General features: G+C 40.9%; 1 long non-coding RNA gene across 2 annotated transcripts; it reads left to right on the forward strand.

The window, feature by feature from the left end:
* The first annotated feature begins 8,376 nt into the window (after nucleotides 1–8,376).
* LOC131554745 (uncharacterized) lies at nucleotides 8,377–14,874 on the forward strand. 2 transcript variants are annotated; one of them, XR_009274417.1, is made up of 3 exons: nucleotides 8,377–8,445; nucleotides 12,117–12,268; nucleotides 13,650–14,874. It is a non-coding gene; the product is annotated as an uncharacterized LOC131554745 (long non-coding RNA). The 2 variants fall into 2 exon arrangements; XR_009274418.1 differs by having other exon boundaries at nucleotides 8,397–8,445; nucleotides 12,117–12,255.
* The last annotated feature ends 5,328 nt before the right edge of the window (nucleotides 14,875–20,202 follow it).

Genomic DNA, 20,202 nt, shown 5'->3' on the forward strand with positions numbered 1-20,202 from the left:
GACAAGGTGAGCAACAGAATGACTTTAGTCACTGGAACCTGGTGTGCAGCTGGGGACAACCCACCACACTGTCCTAGCTGCATTTCTAAAGCAATGATAATAATAAAAAATACACATTGAGTTCTGCATCTGAATTTCTTTTGTAATGTTTGGAACATTAAGTGAAAGATTTTGGTCTTTGGAAGCGACTGCAGCAGCAGTCATTGGCAGGAAAGGAAAACAAACAACCCCACACTGAAACTGGCTGTTTGGCAGGTACCAAGCACTCTCAGCTTTCAGGCACCTGTGCAGCTGAGTGGAGAGAAGGGCACAGCCTTCCTGTAGTGCCTGGTGTGGTTCTGGCCAGAAACAGGGTGACACCTTGCTCCTCATGTCACTTGCTCTGCTGCCCATGTGGAGAGGACAGCATCAGAAGTGGTGAGATACTTGCTTTTAATGCCTGGCTGTGAATCACACTTGAGTTGTTGAGATGTTTTTGTCACCCATTCCTCCCTTCTGCTGCTTTTTTGTTCTGTTAAGGCTCTTAGATCATAGCTCTGAGACACAAACAATCAGTTATGGTATATCTTTACAATGTCTAATACAACAATAATCTGAATATAGCCTAATATTTCATTTACTACAGTATAAATTATACTACTGTAACAAATTTTGGGACCATAAAGGAACATCGATTATTTCTGTGTTATCTCAGCTAAAATTCTTGTGCTACATAATGCCACATTTCTCATCCCTCTTATTTAAAGTTATTTACAAAAAATGTGATGTGAAACTTCAGAGAAATCCCTAGCAATGCAATTTATGTTGTCTGACAGTAAAAAAAAAAAAAAAAACAAAAAACCCTACATTAATGTGAACATCCAAAGAACATAATCTGCTCCTTGTGCATATAAAGCTCAAATAAATGCTCCTCTTCATGCAGTAAAAAACCCCAAAGTGGCTAGATCTTCTTATTTACCATGAAGGAAAAGGTCAGGCTTTTACTGACCTAAAAGCCTTTGGTCTCAGTGTGTTTTGGTGGCAATTTGCACTTCCTCTGCTCCCTCTGGAAGCTGCTGAGCTGCAAAGGGACAAGCTGTGAGTGTCTCAGCACCCTCTGCACCTGCCCAGCTCCCAGCATGGACAGGAGGTGGGACAAGTGTGAGCAGTCAATGGGAACATCCTCACACCTCAGCCAAGTGTGGGGGCCTGGATGGCCTCTCTGCCCCTCCACTGCATGTGCTGATCGTTTGAACATTGCTTGAGGAGTTCAAGCTCACCCTCTGCCCATTCAGTTATTAAGGGAAATGAGAAAATCTTCTGTGTGGATCCTCTTTTTCATTTTATAGTACTTACAAATAGACGCAGTGGAGCAATCCTGACAAAGCCAGGTATCACCAGCACAGGAAAAACAAATAGTGAGAGCTACAGAAGGGTTAAGAGTGTTTGTTCCTGTGCTTGGATGGAGTAGATGAAGTGTGGGTCTCTCAACAATAGGCTCTGTACTTGGCTTCATTTCATCCTCCACTCACTCCTCTGCAGCCTGCTTACCATGACAAAAGTCACCAGAGACGCAAAGTGCTGTGATAATGAGAGAGCTGCAGGTAACTTCCAATCAGTCCCCCGTGGCACATTTGGAGTTTACTAGCCATGGGATAGAGTGGTTTCTCCATGCAATTGCTGCTGACTCCACATTTCTCCTTCAGTAAATATATGCAAGCGTTGAAAAATAAAATTCAGGTTTACCTTAGAATAGTGCTGAGCACGTCCCTCTTTGTGTGCCTCATGTTTATCCATCCTGCAATCTTGGGAAATCAGTATTGGCTTTTGTTATAGTAGTCTTACTGCTGGAAGCAACCATTGTTGGCTATTGGATATTTTATGTAATTAGTAATTTATGGCTCCTAATTTTCTCAGACACTTTTTGCAAGTGAAGCTGCAAATAACTTCATGCCAAATATTAAACCTCTGGATGCAGCATATGCAGCCTTTCACAGACCAACATTATACCTCTTTAGGAGTTTTACTCCTCTAAAAAACGTTTCTTAAGAATGATTTCTCTGTATGTAAAGTGCTGGCATAAATTATAATATAGGAAATTTAATAATTAATGATAATTTTTAATTATATGGTTTCTTCAATGTTATATTTTTATCAATTAGAGAATGTATTACTGTAATAAGTTTTATGCCTCCTAAGACACACATTTGAAATTACTTCATGGGCTAAACTTTTAAAAGCTATATTACATGTTTCTTTTTTTCAGCTGTTTGCAAGTTGTATAGCTTACCTCTGGTAACACTGTATGCAATATAGAGAGATGAGAAACCTGCTCAAGCATCTTGTGACATTACCCTTAAATTATCGTTCCCATTTTCAAGAGAAAGAGGAATGTGTTTAACATTTCCTTTCATTTTGTTCTGCTTTTAAGTATCCTTAACACTGTGCCAGAATTAAAGTCAAAAGTTAACACCATACTAATGGGGTTAATGTGTGGTCAAAGTCTGCATTTTTTTCCTGCCAGAAAAGCATTTGACATTATTCTTGTTGAATAAAGACAGTCGGCAGCGATAGGTTACAAGCCTGCAGCTCTGAAGAGGAAAGCCAGGCTGTTTGCACGCACTGATTGCTGGATGTCTTTGTTCCAGGCAGGGCAGGCTGTGCCAAGAGGGGGTTTTATTCCCACTTCCAAGTGCCATGCTGCTGCTTTGCAGTGCAAGGAGCACTTTGGAGGCACAAGGGCCTCAGGTATAAATATAATGATGTGACTGTGTATTCTCTGTGCTGACCCACTGCAGCTCTACTGCAGCCTCATCCCAGCTGATTTCCACGGTGTCGTATTGCCCTCGGCCTGGCAGCAGCGTGGTGATGGATCAGGAATCCTTTCCCCCAGTTTGCAGTGCACAACAGTGAATTTTCTGCTCAGAGACCTCTGCATTCCCTTATGCTGTAAGACAGATGAGGATGAACAGGAGCCAAAAGGAAAGGCAAAACCTAGAGAGAAGCCATCTGCCCTCTTTCACCTTCGCACGGAAGTCTCCTGGTAGTGATACTGTGAGCTCCGGCCCTGGCTAGAAAGGGTCAACTGAGTTTGAGAAGGAAATATTTTGCAATGCATGGTTCCCCATTAGAAACTCAGTAGAAAAGGGAGACAACAGTGATGATGTTCCTTTGGTTTGCTTTCTACCCTGGCTTGTGCCCAGAGGAAGAACTGGGAGAGATGAAGGTGCAGCCATGGCACTGGGAAACAAGGCTGATGTCTGTGGCCTCAAGGACATGAGGATGGCAAGTCAGGATATCCACACAGCTGCCAGGAAGTTCCCATGGCTCCAGGAGGTCCTACAGACAAATGATTTAAATTATTTTTGCCTTTCAAGGACTTGCAATTCTCACCTACAGTACTGACACCTGCTCTCTTTTCAGCATGAGATTCATAGGTCTGGGAGTCAGACTCTTTCAGCTCTGTGCCCATTTTTAGACACAACATCATCCAGAGGCCATATTACTTGTACATATTTTTTTGAGAAGCAAATGTGTGTGATTCTCAGATTTTCTCAGCTTGGCCTTAAAGTAAAATTGATTAGGTAATTAAATCAGATGCACAGGTAGGAGGGCTTTGCTGTGGGAGTGTGGATTTGGACCAGGAGGCACCTCCCTGACCAGGCCTGTCCTGCAGATCCCAGCAAGGTGGGCCAGGCTGGTCTGGGGATGGTGATCCAGGGTCAGCCAGGTCCCAGTCATCCATAGGCACCCTGGGGCTCAGCCAGGAAAGGATTGCATGGGATGGGATGGGACAGGATGGGATGGGATTAGGGCAGTGCTGGCTCAGCAGGGCCCAGGGCCAGGCAGAGCCAGGGCTGCAGCACCCAGCCTCCATATCAAAGAAGTTCTCATTACTAAACAAACAGAATGTTTCTGTTAATCCATTAGAGAAGGGGTACTTAATTAATTTCTACCGAGGTCTGCTGGGAAATTCTTCTAAGGTCTGTTAATTCTTACTGAGATTTGATCAGCAGGAATCACTGCACCGGTTCTGCTCTGCCTTCACAATTCACAGCCACCTTCTGAGGGAGCAGGGTAATGGGAGGAACTCCTGGGCTGCCTGCAGATAACGTGAGGTTTGGGTAAAGTGTGCTCATGAGCTGGATGAGAAGCTGCTATATAAGTACCAGCACAGCACTATGTCTTGAGAGATGTAAATGAAAGTTACAGGTGAGAGCACAAATAGAAATGAATGGTTTGTTCCACATTATAATTTTTTTCCAGCAGAAAATCCTGCTGAGCAGGTTCCTGATCTCTCCCTTGTCTTACCTCCATCAAGGCAATGACCACCACAATTTCCCAGCCCTTCAGTCAAGCTGCTGCAGCTCTTTGTGGAGACACTCCTTGAACCCACTCAGTGAAATCATCCATTTTTTAAAACAAATTAGGAAAATAAAAAGGAACTATTTCAAGTGTAGCCACATATGGACCACACTGAGCACTTACAGAACTGTGGTGCAGTGGAACAGGGCAAACAGCTGTAAAATCCTTCTATGAGCCTCACTCTTAGAGCAGTCTGGCACATAAATGACCACAGCTCCCAGCAGAAATTCCTCCAGATCATTGTATCACCACGAGTCCCATATGTTTTCCATTATAAAACCCAGTATCATATTGTTTTTCAAGATCATTCTGCTTCCTCCAAGCAGACCAGAACTGCAGACACTGGAAGGATGAATTTGCAGAAAATTATTCATCTACAATAAGTCAGGTGTTTCCAAACATAAGGGTATAAGGGATGCTTTGTTTCAACCCTGTGAAATTGTTCTTGCAGCCCTTTATTTAGTGAAGGTGTCAAATTCAAAATTCCCCTGTCTTACAGAACCCTGATTCACACCCCATGCAGGTATGAGGTGCCAAGGAATTGAAGCACATATAGAGACAGCCCTATTAAGGTTACACAGGCAGCATTAATTTTGGAATTTCCTAGTTTTTCCATGTTTGCCTGAACAAGCATGATCTGCTGTCCTGTGGGTTGGTGGAGGGGAACAGATCTCAGTCACTTTTTGTCTTCACACACCTTCATTAGCTCTGCATGTCTGTTATAGAAATGTCTAAATCAAAGTTGTTCATGTGAAGAGAAAGCAACTGCTTTAACTGAAAGCAAACTTTCTCTGGTTACGTACAATGTTACCTACATGTAAGTTAAGCAAAAGAACTGCAGTTACCAATATATCTAGTGACAACTCACTGCACTGTCCAATTGGTTTGGTTGCTTTGTTTCAAGAGCCAGCCAGGAGCTAAATTAATCCAGCTAACGTTGCTTGTACTTTTAATCTAATGGAAAAACTGAATTTCAGACTTTTAAAAGTGAAAGGCAAGCATCTATCCATCAGTGGTACTACCTAACTGCTCATACTGGGTAACTGTGGAAATAATAGCAGACAATACATTTAATTTCTAAGGCTGAACAATCAGGAACCATTACAGGAATGTGGAAGACACGAGTAAAGCAATTAAGATAAGTGGAATGTCTTTCATTACTTGTACCAAACAAGTGAACTATTCAGAAAGACGGGCCAAGTTGGCGAACTTGCTCAAAATAAATGACCGATGCAACTTTCCATGTGTTCTTATTGAAACTCAGACACTGCTAGCTGGGCTGGCTCCTTGTCAGCCTGCTCCTGTGGCACTCAGCTCCTGTTTAAATAAGAGCATTACTTGTTTTGAGTGAAATGAGAGTTAAACTGGCAGTCAGAAATGTGAAGTAAATGACTACATTTTGTTTGTAGAGAAAGCTGAGCACTTATTTGCAAACACATAAGGAAGAAGTGGCTTCTGTTCAGTGGGACTGCTCCAATGTGGGTTGTTACTCATTTGCTGAAGTGTTCACAAGATCAGCTCACAACATCCAGAAACTCAGCTGCTACACCCAAACATTTTTCCCACAGCACCCAGTTCTTAGTCACCGCTCTCCAGGGAGAGCAGACGGTGTAGAGCAGAAGTCATTGTGGTCAGTGTGTGGCTTATTTAGTAAAATAACTTATCTTGCTCATTTTCCATGATTCATATTTCAAGAATGCATTATTAATTTCTGTCAGACTAGATTTATACTAAATCAAGAGCGGCAGAAAGGCTTGTCATTTGTTCTAAAGCCTAGTGTGAGAATACCAACCTCTCATATATACAAGGTAACACTTAATTTGGGATCAATAGTATTAAGTCTATCAGTGATCAGTATTTTCAAAAGATAGAAATTATTTGGTATAGCTCCTTTCCTTTAGAAAGAGTGTGGAGAGACTTCAAAAAGAAAGTCCTCCACCCTTCTGAAAACCCAGTGGCTCCCCGAGACGTGTCAGAAGGGTCTCCTGAAACCCCCTGACACTTTGGAATATCTTTGCCAGTTATTTTAGTTACCCTGCAGAGAAAATTCCCTGTCTAACCTGCTGCTGTTTGCTCCCACCCCTATGGAGCCTGCAGTGCTTTTGGACGTGGGTAAATAATGACATTATTTCCTGTCATAATGTTTATTTAGCCAGTAGTTAACCGACTGGTAGTGGACAATCTTCAGACCAACGTTCATTCAATTCATGAGCCTAAGGAGAAGTAAAAGGTAGCTCTCAGACACCTACACACCCACTCCCAGCAGATTCCAGCAGAGAAATCAACCTTTCTGCCTGCTCACTGCTGACCAGGGAGCCTCCCTGAGCCCCGGGCATCCTGGTAAGAGCTGAGGGGAGAAGCAGTTCCAGCTTCCAGCAGCTTGCAGGAGCCACTGGCTCTGCAGAAAGCAGTGAAATGCCTTCATTAAACAATGCAAAATTTACACTACAAACCACACCAGGAGAGCCGTGGAAAAAAAATGCAGTAACATTTTTTAAATACCTCGGTCAATTCATTCAAAAAATATACATTGGCAGAAGGAGGGGAAGTAGTTTAATAATTTTAATGGCTGATACTTAAGGAAAGATTAAAGGTCTAATACATTAAAAAGGAAACTCTGCTGATGGTAATCAGTTCTGCTGCTTTTATGCATCATTTTGCTCTGTGTTTGTGTATGAAATGAGGTGGGGAGGCGGGGTGGGGGAAATTTGAAGATTTAGGGAGATTACTGCTTTCATGAGAGTGTTTTATTGCACTTTGACAGTTCTGGATTTAACCAGAAAATCCAATTGTGGAAAAAGGATGAAACAATCTGTTTTTCCTCTAATCAATCACAAGGTTGCAGGACACATTAAAATAAATTTGTGACCGCCATTCTTCTTCCTTCCCACTGCTGTCGTAGCAAATGATGATCCAAAAGCTGACTGACACTTCCCATATCAGCCCTGATGCCTGCTGCCCTCCTTCTTTTACCAATTCTTATTATTACAAACAAGTAACTTCAGAGCTGTTGCAAGAACATGGAGAAAAGCCTTCTGGCAGATGAAGCATTTTAATAGTACTAAAAATTTAACCCAAAAATATCAGCAAAATTACAATCAGTCATGAAGCAGTAGGAGCAGAGTAACAAATACAAAGTTTTCCTCCTAGCTTTTACCTACAGCTGCCTGATATTCCTAAGCTAGTTGATACCTCAGATAAAGCAAGTAGCAATGAAAACCAAAAGCCATGTGCTCAGATCAATATGGATTGCAGAATCAATCCCCGCCATTGCCACCAACAGGAGCAGTGCAAGCCACCAAGCTCCTGTGCAAAGTCTCAAATCCAAGGTAAGCAAAATTTAATGTCCCAATTGAGCACATCAGGAATGTGCACCACATGTAGACCACTGGCAGGCTGCTTGTGGTACCTGACCAAGTTGGTGACTGCCGTGGAAATACGCACCAACACTGAGGTACAACTTGTTGTCCTGTGTTTAGGAATCTAGACTGGAATCATCTCAGCTATTGGGGAGTGTTAAAGGCACTACAGCAAATCCTTGCTGAGGAAGCTTTCTCTTCTGCTGAGACCAGGTATAAAATAGATAATCAGTATTTAGGAAGTTAAATTCAAATTAATTCCATCCAACATTGACTTTTAGGAGAAGCAGTTATTTAGTTACTACTGTGCCAGTGATCCAAAATGAGACCTTTGCAAGTATGGAAGATTGCAGACTCAATTTTAGTTGATTGAGGTAATTAACACTGTCTTTGGACAGCAATTTACAGCATCTCCCTAATTACTAGGAACAGTTTTCCCCAGTCCACCACAGTTAGGTCTCTGAACCCATTCACAAGAGAAAGGCCCTCCCATGTAGGGGGATAGAACATAGGTAAATAAAGGTAGTACAGAAAGTAATCTTACCCCCAAAAGAGTTGCAGCTGAGCCAATTACTAAAGATTAGGAGCAGGCCTGATGTTAACAGGCCACACCTGTGGCCAATAGGCAGAGTGTTATAAAAGAGTGGAGTGGTTGGTTGAGGAGAACTGGAGTCAGTTGGCTGCTGTGAGTACGAGGAGGAGTCAATGCCTAGAGGAGCTGCCTACAGAAAACATCAAGCAGGTATGAAACTCTAGCAATATGGAACCCTTATAAATAATGACAACACTCCCACTTTTTTTTCCCCCTGGGAACTATTCCCTGATTCTGTCAAAATTTGTGGACTTGAACTACTGCAGAGTCAGAGCCCAACTGCAACATCTGCACCTGGGTTGGACAGTTGTGATGTGAATGAAACAAAATCCCATGGAGAATTCCAATAACAAAGAAACCCATCTAGGAATATAAACATCACCCATAGTCAAAGCCTCTGTGACCTGACAAGAAATCCTTAGGATTTGTTAGGGCTCACATCCTAACATCAATGCTCACGTATGTGAACATTGGTATTAGGTGATACTGAGCAATTATCTTTTTGCTAATGTCCAGATAACAATTAATTGGGAAAATGAAGCCATTGGTAGGCATGGAAAAAAGTGCTGTGTTATATTCTTATGTGATATTTGTTCTCTGCCATGTTTTCTAGAGCCTTCTCATTTATCTTTTCTCTAGTGCCTTCCATGAGCTAAATATAAAAGTGGTGTGCAAAGGTTAAAAATATAGAGTCTCTCATGCTTCAATGAAAATGTTCAGGTGTAACACTGAAAAACATGGCTTAAAATAAATCTTTGCCTTCCAGCATGGAAATAAATGCTGCATAAGAAAATATTTGAGCAGAATACAATGGCCTGTTGCTCCTCAAAACAAAAGCAGCAGTGGTGAGGAGGGTTTTGCTGAGTAATATTTTAGTGAAGGAAAGCTCGAAAGGAAGCAGCAGACCATACATAGACAGCTTAAAGAAGCATTGGAAATGCTGCCCTTGAGAGAAGCCTTCAGATGAATTTCTGGGCTGAGAGTTGAGTAGCAGAGGTCTGAAAATATAAGGAAAAAACCCACTTGTTAGAATTCTCCCATGTGCAAATGAATGGCTGTGGTACATGTTTTGTGTAAAATACACACACAAAAAAAAGATCAGCAAAGATAACAACTCTGCAGATCATTTCTATTTCTAATTAAGTCACATCTTTGAAAATGAAGCAAACTTCCACACAAGGGGTAGTACCAAACTGTTATCATAAATATGGCTTTATATAGGACACAATTTTTCTACTGTTCATTCACTACAATCTTATGCTTGATTGTATCCTTAATAAAAATAATAAAGATACCCCAAGATTGGATAATACAGATATATGGTGAATATATGTTACTTCTCAAGTGCTCACCACATAAATATTTATCATACACATTTTTTTTTCTGTGCAAGAACTGCATTTAACTTCATCAATTCAATTTCATTTAAAAAAGACGAAGCCAGCATATTGAACTGATTTCTGGCACAATGGTAAGTTTTTTTTTTTTCTTTACTGTCATTTTAATTCATTATATTACTGTGCTATTTTTAAAAGGTCCCATTTATATTGTACATTGCAGTTCCAGAGATTAACAGTTGGAAAGTAAAGATTAATTTACAGGAAATGCAAGCAAGGTAGCAAAGTGTAGTGATATGAGTTTTCTTTGGAGTTATTTTGGATATTATACCACAAGGTCTTTACCATGGCAGATTCTGTGCAGTTTTGATTTTAAACTTTTAAACTTGGGCTATCTATTCTTGACACTTCTGTGAAATAGCATAAGTATACCATGTCTTATGTTAAATTACAGATGCATTCTATTTTATCAAATACATTGCATGGTAAATTCTGATTACAATTTAAAAGAGGGAAATGAATTGCTCTCAAGTACCAATAGTAAAGCTCAGAGTAGAACATTACAATATTTCAGTTACAATTACAAAAGCAAACCCAGTGCAGGTGAACAGCAGCTGAAATTTATCACCACCTGATGGCTGTTCAGTGGACCATGTGAAGGGAATTAACTTGTCTGTCCAGTTTGGAGCTGCAAACTCTCTGTATTCCAGAACCTGCCACCAAACCTGGCACATTCATTGGCAGAGATCAAGGGTTAGGTGGGTATTGGTGACACAAGTACTGCTGTGCTTTTAACTGCTGACAGACAGTGCAGAACTTGATTTGTCAGAGAAGATGGCAAAAACATTCAAAAGTTTTTGTTTATTTGTTTTCTGGGCTTTAAAAAAGAACAGGAGACAGAGCATTTGCACAAATTTTCTCAATTCTCTTTTACTTGGAGTCATGGGCCTGGGTACTGAAAAGAAAATCTGTCTCTACAAGAATTATGTTCACACAAACACGGGTTGTGGTCTTGGGGCAGAAATTAATGGGTGGGAGTCTCTGGCCTGTGTGATACAAGAGGTTAGACAGAGCGATACAAGAGGTTAGATGATGGTCCCTCTGGCCTTTTAAATCTAGAAATCTCTGATCAGTGCATGGAAATCAAACTGTTTGCAAAATCAGGCAATGTCTCTTTTTGTTTGGTCTTCACAGTGGCATCTGCATTTGACATTTTATGATGTAAAATAATACAGAGGTGAAGAGGCTATTCTGCATGTGTGTGGGCATTATCCATTCTCACAGAAAGCTTTCTGCATCCCAGGCTCTATCACAAGACCTGTTTTAGGTCCTCTTCTGCTGTCAGTATGGCAGACAGCACTTTATCACTTGAGTAATGAAACTGCGAGAGGAAGCAAAATAGATCCGTCAGTGCTCTGTGGATTTTAGGCTTGCACTTGAGGAGTACATGGGCAAAGGCAAGGTTATTCTCTCTCTCTCCCTCTTCTTATTCTCTCTTCTCTCACTCTGATGTATGATCAGGCTCCTTGCATCCCCAAAATAAATGAGAAGCAATTTCCCCACCGATATCAGGGAAGGCTGGATGGGGCTCTGAGCACCCTGCTCTGGTGGAAATTGTCCCAGCCCACAGCACAGAGGTGGGGACAAGATGACCTTTAAGGTCCCTTCTAACCCAGGCTGTTCTATGATTATACATGTGTACAGAACTACCAATTTTCCAACCATTGTCAACAAAATTAAGTTTACCAGTTCCTCCTGACTGTTCTGTTGGCCATGATGGAGTGGCAGCAAAAACTGACAGAATTTGTTTGGAGAGGCTGGATTTTCATTTATTAAGGCTTTGATTTCTTTCAAATGAGAAAAATTCATAAAAAACAGAAGCCATAATACTGTCAGTTGGATAGACAATAGCACTGCAAACATAAATTGATAGACTGCCTTTCCAAGTGAAGCATACAATTAGTTCTGAATACCTTTCTTTCAAAATTGTACTGATAATTGGCAATCTTATTCACCTGAGTTTGCATTTGGCTAAATGACAGAGAATTCTATTAACTGATGCATTTTTTAAAGTTCATTTTCAAATAGCAGGATTTACTATTTGTGAGAGGCCAGTTTTCTTTCTATTAAAAATAGAGAAAATTATCAAAACTCTTCTTAAGGTACGATTCCCATTCTTAGTGCACAGCATTTATCACAGGATTTAGGATTTTAGAACATGTTTAGCAGTCACAACTTGAGCTATGTGAACAGCAATATCTCCCTGTATTTTCTTAACCACCTTTTTTTGGTCTTAGTTCCTGCTTGTTTATTTTCCTCCTCCCTGTATGCTGGCACCACTCTGCATCTGTTCATGTTGGGAAACACCTTAAGAACTGAGAGGGCTTAAAAAGCCAACCTAAACTGAACCCAAAAAAAAAAAAAAAAAAACCCACAGTAAAAGAGAGGGGAAAAAAAGAGCTTATTTCAAAACTTATTTTCCAGCATCTGGATGCTCGTGGGGCAATGGATAGAGCCATTCTGGCAGAGCAGAGGAAGGTTACACATGGGACAGGACTCCTTTGATCTGCTCCAATCATCACCTCTGCTTGGAAAGAAGGTGTCTGGACTGTCTTCAGGCTTTGTGAGTGACTTATGTAAGGAGATAATTTCAGCCTCTCTAGTTTTGCATTACAAGTATTCACCCTCTTTGCACTTCAGTAACTGGGTCATTTTCTCTTTGCCCTCACTATCCCATCACAATTTGCCCCAAGTAGGTTCAGAATTTGATGGTCAAGTTATTCTTTGTAATGTACTTTATTGCCACTGATGAAAACCTCAAAAAGTAGGAAAGATCAGCACTGTGTACTAGATGCTACCTGCAGTGAAGGAGAGAATAAACCTCCAGTAGAGGATAGAACTGGTCATTATCACTCCAAGCTGTTTTCAATGTCTTCTGTTAGTCTGGAAAGGAACAGGATAATGAAAAGTTGTGGATTTAGCAAAATAACATCTGAGGAGCAGCTTTTCAGATCAGAAGCCTGGCTTCTGTTTCCCTTCTTAGAACACATGGCCATATGATGACCTAGGCCAGGTACTTCTTGGGAAGGTGTGTGGAAGGGGGGATTTTAGAGCCTATTTTAATCCTTCCCCTTGGTGACACCTCATTGTTTTAGACTTGTAGCGATAAATGTGATAATGAGTAATGACATCTATTCATGGAATGTGTGAAAGCAGGTCTGAAATGTCAGGATTTAGCGTGAGGAAAATGTGTCTCCAGCAAGGTCAGCTGCATTGACTTTCTTCAGCCCATCCCTCATTAAAACACAGCCGGGATTTCTCGTAAGTCTGGGCAGAGCACATTCTCCGTCTCTGTCTCCTTCCCCATGTGCCTGCCGTTTTTTTAGATGGTGCTCAAAGGGCAAATTATGGGAATTTTCAAACTCATTGTTCCCCATTAAAATGCTAATTCTGCCTGTGATTCCTATTGTTTAATCCCTTGAGTGCTCTGGACACACAAGACAGAGTGCACATTCTGTGAAAGAGCGCTCACCCCGTGTGCTTCCCCGTCCCACTGCCAACAGCCAGCCAGGACAAATGGTGTGGCTTGGCCAGGGGACAAGAGGCTTCAGCGAGGTGCAGCAAACGAGCTGAGCCCACTTGTCACTCTGACTGTGCTCCTGGCACACCATGGATGCACCTCCTCTCCTCCACACTCATCACCAGAGAGCCCGAGAGCTTTCTGATACTGCAGCAGCCACAGCACCCAACTTCTGGCACATCCTTCTCCTCTCCTCCTGCCCCCAGGGAGAGAACCTGTGCAGAGAAAAACCTTTGCTAAAGGGAGTTTTTTCCCTTCAAGAAAGGGAAGGAGGATGGCTTTTAAAGTCTTTATTAGTGTATATGTTGTTGTAAATTTATATGGAGCAGGGGCAGTGGTCAAAAAATGTACTTGGAGCAGAATGTTATGAAAGGATATGATGGTTCATATCTTGAAAGGGTATGAAGGTTCAGTCTCTGGGGTATTTGACTCTACAGGGTTGGTGGATTCTTGTGGAAAGCCTTGATCTGAACACCCCTGTGCCACAGACCCAAAAGTGCCAACTACAGTCCTGGTATATTGGCGTAAGACCAAGATTTTGAATCTGACGCCCAAAATATCACCAGTGGTCAACACCAACAGCAGCAAGCTGAGCCTGTGTGGGTAACTACTGTTAGATGACATAATTGTGCTTCTCCCCTGGTTTTGGTTTAACTTTTGTACACCTTAAGGCAGGTGAGACTAGACACTGACCTTTGCTTCCAGAGGAAAATGAGGATGTGACATTTTCACCTAGAAAACAGGATCTTTCCACTTATGATCAGCAAAGGACTTCATCTGCCACCTATGCATGAGCCTGGCAGAAATAAAGATGCCTTTTTTGCAAGAAGAGGAAAGGAATCACAGATAATGAATTGAAGTCTCCATGACTGAACTATTTTCTGCAAGACTGTGTAGTCTCATTTTCATTCTGATACCTATCACTGTAGAAGACATCTTTGTTCTACTGTATAACATTTGCCATTTTGGTTAAAACCATGATCTAAGGATACAAGTGAGGAAAGGGAGAGGATGCAACATTAACTAAGTCAGATAATATTCTGGGAATTATGCTTTTGGATTTGACCTTAAAAGATGACAAGTCTAAAAGCATCTCCATTTTATTCGACTTTATCAGTTTGTCTAGGAAAATATGTACTTTATTCCAAAATACTGGCATTAAACTCTCCTTATATTTTTTGTGACTATATCTAGTTTTTTAGGTCCTTCTTAAACCACTGATAGTTCTTCCTGCTCTTCTGACTTCAGTAATTTCTTTGTACTTCCTGAACCATTTGGTTTTTATTCCATAATAAAATTATCATCCATGCTTGGCAGACAGTGCCTGAGAAGACTCTGTAATACTACATACATGCTCACTAGCTAGTATAAAACTGTATTTTGACAACACTGAATGGCTTATTGTGTCTGTTTTCTTTGTTTTATATTAATTTCTTCTGAATATTTCTGCCTTAAATTAACTCTTAGGAACTTTGGCTATATCCAGCTAAAATTATATTTGATCATATGCAAGTAGGCAGATAACAGAGTTTAGTTCTTAGGTTTGAATCAAACTCAAGGAGCCTTGCAACTGGACTGTGCTGCTCTCTGGAAATGTGCACTCTTTTATTCTGTGACTTCCTGGAATTTATACATAGGAGAATCCCTTTCCATGTCATCCAGCATCAAGTAAGTAACACTAAGGTGATCTGCCTTGCCTTTTAACAATGAAAGATACTTTCTTCTTAAGTTCATGAAGAAGAAAGGCGAGTTACTTAATTACTATTGTAAGGTCTGGGTAATAGTTTGTTTTCTCTAAGCTTAAGTCTGCCTTTTGAAGATCTCTTTGCTTTTTATCAGTATTTTTCAAAAGCAATTACAAGGAAAAAAGCCAGAAAATCATATTTAGCAGTAAATAATTTACATATTTTTATGCCACTGAAAGAACAAACATCTGTAAAATTGTTGTGTACAAATATAAAATATCACCCTTGAAAGACAAAAAATATACTGAATGTTAAATCATCATTTTGCTGTTTCTATTTCATATGTTTTATTGCAATAATTAACATTCTTTTCTCAATAATTACAGTTAGGACATGGTAAAAAAATCTGTTAGACACAGGCAAAACAACAGGCAACACACATCGCACTGTGTTTGTGACTCTAATCCATGTTATTGTGACAGGATGTGGTTTTAACATAAATCTACCAGAGATGTAAGAATATGTTATAACTCGAATATATACAGTAGATGTAGCTCAATTGAGTCTGTGCTATTTAGAAAGTGTTTGCACAAACTGATGGATTCACAATATATTGTCTCCATAATTTTCAGTGACCGCACCCCTTGAGTACAATTGTTTTTAGTGTCATAGGGAGCAGCCATGTGACTATAATGTCCATGAGGAGGAATAAAAAAAAAAAAAAATGCAAACCTAAGTTTGCTAACACATCTTTTATTGGTCTAATTCTCTCAGGCCACCTGTTCTGTAGCTGCATAAAACCAAACAGCTGTGAACCCAGTGAACTCCAGGAAAGTGCATGAATCCAACACTGCAGATCAGGAGTCTGGATGTGACCTAACTCCAGTTTCAGGAACAAAACAAATAAAAAACCAAAGTGCTGTTTGCGTGACATTTTTAGTGGCCTGAAAACCTGCCATATCATGTTGCACCTAATCTGCAGCTGACAGCATGTCCTGATCCTGCCTGCCCTCCCAGCCAGCCCCATGGTCCCCCCAGCTCCCTGGCAGAGAACACAGCACCAGCTGCACAGGGTTTTGTTCGCGGCGAGCCAGGTGATTGATTCAGCTCACCTTGCAGCCACACAGTCATTACACCTGCTGGAGGAAAGGAAGAGGGGACACGCAGCCAGGAACAGGCAGATTGAGGGGGACATTAGCCCTTTCATTAGCATTTCCCCATTAAATGGGGCAGGTTAACATGAAAATGTACGCTGAGAAAAAGCAAGACTTCATTTCCCTGGTGTTTCAATAAACTATATAAAGCACTAACAAATTCCCACATGCATTGAAGTCAAAATAAAACAATGTGGTCACAGGTGAGAATCATGTTTGGTAAACTTTTAAGTGTGAATGTGTCAAAACCAGGGCAGAATGATAGAAAAGGGTGAAGATATGTGGTAGAGTGCAACAGTATGTATAAAATATTACACATGCATCAAAACAGAGTGAGATTTTCCATGCACTTCAGTTCAATCTCACAGCTTGGTTAATTGATTTGGATGCTGCTTCAAAAATCTGCTTCCTATTTAAAGCTAAAGACAGAACATTTGAGACTTCACACGAGTCCCTCAGCATTGACCTCATTCGCACATTTTATAAAGTAACCACTCTGACAGCAAGGACCAAAGGACAGGGTCCCAAAGTCTTCATGTGAGAGCTGAGCATCATTTCCAAGAAAAGAGAGTCCTCTAGCGGTGAATTCTGAGTTTTACTCTGCAACGTAGCATTTGAAGGATTTAACTTTTAACTGGGTTTCTAATGCAAAAAATACTCTGGCTTGCAAGTCCTTACTGAAAGTACAGTCAACATTTTAATACCTAAAAGTTCATGCTCATTGTCAGCTTCTTTGGCAAAGCTTCTTTTTCATTTTACTGGGGCCTTTTCTTTTGTTCTTTACTTGTTTATTTGATTTGGTTTGGTTTTAAGGAGATTACAGCTGTACTAAGAAATAACAAACACATGCATGCTTTAATAATCTTATTTTTTCTGCTATTAAAAAGAAATGCCATCTGATAAAGAAGGGGAAGGAACCACTTGTTTTATGTGACTCTCCCAACAACATGAACCATCAAATGAAGCGTTGGCAAATTGCTCAAACACTCTCACAAATAGCAAATATGCTTCCAGGAACAAGAATTGGTTCACAAGTAATGTACCAGTAGCAGAAAGTTAAATTAGCAGTGAATATCAATCACAATGAAGCACTCAAGCAGCTCTGGATGTGACACAACTTGAAGGGACACAATGTACTTTGAAAGGGCACTGATGTAATAGGATGAGACACGGTGACCTTTGTATGCTTGCCTTATTTGCTACACAGGCAGCAATCAAGCAACTATAAACAGCCCTGAGATTTTGTTCCTGACCTCTCCTGAACATTTTTCATTTAATAACGTGTCAGTGGCTCTTACATTGTCCCTTCCTGTTTGGACTGCACAGAGGTGGGGAAAAGAGAGACCAAGACAGATGGCAAAAGCCTGATCTGGTGGAGAAAGGCTCTCCCCTGTGAAAGACCTCTGTGAGTTACAGGGTTTAGGAGACAGAACCTTGTGTCAAGAACAGGAGCCAAAGCAGTTCACTTCACATTCTCTTATTTTTCTCTGATATATTTCACCTTAGCCTGCTATTCCTCTTACCAGTCTTTTATCTATCTTACACCAGATAGGGAATTTCCTGTGCAGGGTGCAGCCTTTATTGTACCAAATGTATTGACAACTCTACTCTTGCAAATTTATCCCAAGACCTGCAATTTCTGGAAATATTTGCAGAGACCAGTTGCCAGACCATAAAGTTTCAAAAGAAATGTCAGCTTTTATTTAGGGGGGAAAAAGGGGAAGGTAAAAAAAAATAAAAAAGAAAAAACAAAGGATAAAAAAGAGGAAGAAAAAAATGAAGTTGAAGTCTCCATATCTAGAGTGTAAATGGAAAAATACAGAATATATTCGTCTGTTTCATACTTTTAAAAGCCCCGTGGCACTGCTCTGAGGCTTGAGCTGTGATTTCCGACTGTCTGGAGCTGCCAGTCCTGTGCCTGTGATAATTTCTCATGTGGAGACTTCATTCTGCACCACACAACTCTGGCCACTTCTGAGTTGCAGGGCACAAAGTGAATTTGGCAGACAGCAAGATCTGTCTGTGTGCGTCAATCACGCTTACTAAAATGTCTCTCCTTATTCATTACATCCAAATGCTCTGTGAGTAAACTAAGAGTGAATTGCAGAACAGAGGATGTTCTCATGGTTGGAGGGCACAGTTTGGCTAGAAAAATGGAGTAGGAACACCTAATTCTCACAGTATTTTTTTCCTCCTTGCCTCAAATGCTGAAGTACTGGGAAACATAATCTTCAGCAGTATTCCTGCCTATTTGCTTTTTAGTATTGTACCTGTGCTATCTCCCCTTTAATTTCCTTCCATGGCAGCTATATGCAATTGCTCACCTGGGCAATAGGAAAATCTGAAAATGCAAAATAAGTATAAAACAGAATTTTTCTTCTAAGTTCAATGATGATTAAATAACAAAATAAAAAAATCAAAATAAAACGTTATAACATCAAAAAAATTTATAAACACAATCTTTACATTATTTTACTTCAATTGTATTCCTAATATTTTGCACCCTTTTCCTCTTTTTCATATTCTAGCAGATGGCATCTCTGGATGTATGTGCAGACACACAGGACTCTGGCAGTAACCTGTGTTCAGTCTCATTGGTTGTCATGAAAATTCTCATTAGGGCTAATTTCACCCAATAAGAAAATTGAAACCTACCTTAAATTACATGAGATTTCTCAAGTAAATTTTAGCTGGCAACAAAGTACACTGCCATTCCCATGGCTTCTCACTCAGTTTTCAGCTCATGAGTTTTCTGGGTCTCAGGAATTTCCAAAAATACCAACTTTACTCTAGCAGGCCTCATCTCCCCACTCAAAGCAGGAATAATACCAGCAATTCTTCATTGCCCCATCATTACCTTAATATGCTAAGCTTATGCCCAGCTCAATACTTCATTAGGAATGGAAAGCACACCTAACCTATGGGGGCAGAGAAGAAAAAAAAAGGATCTAAAATGCTTTGAATAAATTTGTAGAAAATGTACTTTGAGTTTTTTGAAGCCTAATTGCACTGTGCTTCTAAGAGAGTTTGAGGGCTTTTCCCACGGATCCTCTGAAGGCTTGCTCACTAAAAAGAAGATAAATTAGATTACAGCATAAAGTCAAGTCTGCATTTGGTGCCTTGGGACTGCATGTTATACAGTGCCAGAGGTTTCCACAAGAGTGAGCAAGCTGTGAATGCAGCATTATCACAGAAAGCAATACAAGCAGAGCAGACAGAGTCACTGAGAGACAGCAAAGCTGATTTCAGGTCTTTTTCTCAATTTCTTAATATGGTTTTCTCCAATGAAAGATAACCACTACCCCAGCTTTGACTGCTGGTGCCCTAGAAGCACCAGAAACCACTCCCAACCACTCCCTTGCACTCTGTTTTAATCCATTGGTAACCCTCACCACCACCTCCTGGAATGACAGCTACAAGCACTCCTAGACTGAGGCACAGAAAGGGGGAAAATCAATTTTCAGAATGAAGGAGGGATGTAGGCCTAAGTTTCAGTGCTGGACTGGTGTTGGGAGGCTAGGCTTTTTTTTCCTTTTCTCAGAGAATTTTCTTCCCATTTGTTGTCAGGCAGATGGTGAATGGACAGTGATCTAGAGATTGATGTGGCTGAGTGCCTTACTTTTGGAATGGTGCTGGGGGAGGGAGGAAAGCAGGGGGTTTTTGGCAGTTTCTTGGCAGGGTGGGGAGCAGTTTTTGCATGGGTGGGACCGTGGTGCTTCTTCACCTTGGACCTCTCCTGCACAGCAGTTTTCAACACTGCCATGGGCTCTGCCTACCGCTGGCTTGTGAGCTCATTGCAGGAGTGGAAGAGAGTCCCAGCTGCTCCATTACTGAGATTTTGTCAGCTGCCCCTGCTGGGGAACCATCCCAGCCCGTGGGGGTGCCTGGGAAGTTGTCCCAGCTCCACTGGAGCTGCATTGTGGAAAGCTGCCTGGAGCCAGAGCTGTATCACCCACCAGATCTCTTCTCTGAGATGAGGGAGAGGATCCATCAAGGACTATCCCAGTGGAGAAGGAAGATGATGATGATGATGACAGTGAGAATGTGTGAGGAACCAATTTAATCTTTACTTATGCCTCAACATTGTCTGGGTTTTATGTTATAAATCCATTTTCTGACATGGGGTGAAAATTACTATTACTGTACACTGT

The sequence above is a fragment of the Ammospiza caudacuta genome, chromosome 2 (assembly GCF_027887145.1).
Source record: "Ammospiza caudacuta isolate bAmmCau1 chromosome 2, bAmmCau1.pri, whole genome shotgun sequence".
In the NCBI taxonomy this organism is placed as follows: Eukaryota; Metazoa; Chordata; class Aves; order Passeriformes; family Passerellidae; genus Ammospiza; species Ammospiza caudacuta.